The sequence below is a fragment of the Hyposmocoma kahamanoa genome, unplaced genomic scaffold, assembly GCF_003589595.1.
Source record: "Hyposmocoma kahamanoa isolate Upper Pololo Valley unplaced genomic scaffold, ASM358959v1 92, whole genome shotgun sequence".
Lineage (NCBI taxonomy): Eukaryota > Metazoa > Arthropoda > Insecta > Lepidoptera > Cosmopterigidae > Hyposmocoma > Hyposmocoma kahamanoa.
The window spans coordinates 19,388,327-19,390,583 of record NW_020654748.1 but is presented as its reverse complement, the minus strand read 5'-3'; positions in this window follow the sequence as shown (position 1 = coordinate 19,390,583).

The following is a 2,257-nucleotide window of genomic DNA, read 5'->3' as shown; positions in this document are numbered from 1 at the left end:
TTGACCATTCTTTTTTTTTGTTGGAAAAAGGGTACCTCAGTAGTGGCTCATTTATTCAAATTTGAAGAAAATATTCTATCTCTAAGGGTGGCAAACTAGGGCGTGAATCCGGATCCGCACACTTTCCGGTAACCGATTTCAATAAAACTTAGATAAAAAATAGATGTAATTCTACGAACTTTTGAGGTCGGTTTTTTAGTACTCTGTACTGAGAGTATCTGAGTAGACGCATCATTAAAGTAGACCTATCGGGAAATTAGACGAAATGGGATAGTACACCAAACAGGAAAGTAGACGAATCGGGAAAAACAAGTGGATCGATCAGGAAAGTAGACGAATGGTGAAAGTGGACCGATCGGGAAAGTAGACCAAATGTACCGAAGGGTGCGTCTCATGTGACTACGCGCTTACTTTCTGTACTTAGTAGTTGGCACATGGACAGGATCAAAATGACCATAAAAAAAAGATTATCAATCATGCAAATTAACGAAAAAATTGTAGATACTCATTCAAAGCGCACATGTTCATTTTACGTTGTGAAGGGTTGATGTCTTGTATCAAGCTACAATGTAACTATAGTATAGTAAGGCGAAGCACAAACATGTGTCTTGCGTTGTATACAAGCAACTGGTAACTAGAATTGAATATTTTATTTTCATACAATTGATATGAAATCGATGCAGTCGCCGGTCGCGGCAGTCGGACACTGTCACCGGTTGCCGCAACCGCAATTGTATGAAAATAAAATATTCGCTTCTAGTTGCCGGTTGCTTGGATCCAACACAAGACAGACGTTTGCGCATCGGTTAAGACAAGTAGGCAACTCCCGCTTGTTCGGCGCGAAAATGTTCATGTTTATACCAGCGCCACGGATTGATATCATAATTATGAAGTATGATTATGAAATAGAAATTAAATGCTGTACATTTCTGAATGCGAGGCACTCTTGTTCAAACTAACTTACCACAAACACAACAATAAACACGTCCGCCGCAACCGCTTGAAATCTATAATTAAAAGCGCGTGATACGCGCTATGCAACGCATGTGCACTGCGAGATTATGCGGATGTGTGCGTCCGTACAATGCGCGCACACATACAAGCCTCGCTGTTACGTTTGTATGGAGTTACCATATTTGTAACCATGTTTGTAACTATAATGCGACCGACGATGACGTGGTTCGCGGTTGTCAAAAAATACCCTACTGGACCTTATTAACATCATAGAAATCAAAAACTGTACCTTAAATTCATTTTGGTAGTGACACTACTTGTTTACACAAAGTTACAAATAATATTATTTCAAAAAATATACTGGGATCGTTGTGGAATGTCCTGTTTTGATATCTCAAGTACAAATGATAGACAAAATCGTATATTATTTTCAGACATTGACTTCAAGAGAGCGAAATAACAAACATTTAACATGGTGGGATGTCTTTAGATGCCTCATAGACCTCTTACTACATGCACAGGTACAAAATGATAAGTTTAATTATGTTCCCGCCTTCCTACCCTTAAAATTCCATAAAAAAAAGATCCTACACAACTACCGAGAGGACCTACGAACAACGGTACAGTCTGTCCTCGAGTGCAGACTTTTACTATCACAGCCGTATTTACGAACACTAGCATTTTCTCCAGCTTAGTAAAACTAAGTCTGCCACCAGACGGACTGCATGCGCGAAATCATTATATACAATTGCATGTAATCGACATTGACTGCTAGCAATTATCGCCCCGCGCCTAATTCAGCGTCCTGATTTTGATTCAAACCGCAATCGCTCCGATCGGGTAGTCTCGAAATCAGATGTGTTCTGAGCGAGAAGATGAACCTGATTTTTTCCTACTATATATTTCTAATTTGTGAGTTAAAACAACTATTGTTCCGATTAGAAATGTTAAAAGTTTCCAATCGGCCAGCTATGAATCGCAATTATGCGCCTCGACTCGGAAGAGACGCAATTTCCGATCAGGAGAGGCAATCAAAATCAAGCTGCAGGAGCTCAATATATTCGTTGATGTCGAAATGGAAGCACACGTGTTACTTTTAGCTTATCTCCGTATTCAGAACATTTATTATAAATGCTGATACATCACTATCGAAATCCTCCATTTTAAGTTATCAACAAAATAAGCTCACGTCCGTAATTCACGACTACACTTTGCGGTGGAATATCCGAATGTAGAATGTAATTACAAAAAAAATTAAGTATTGTGCAAATGTAAAATAAATCAGTCGAGAAAAGTTTCACCA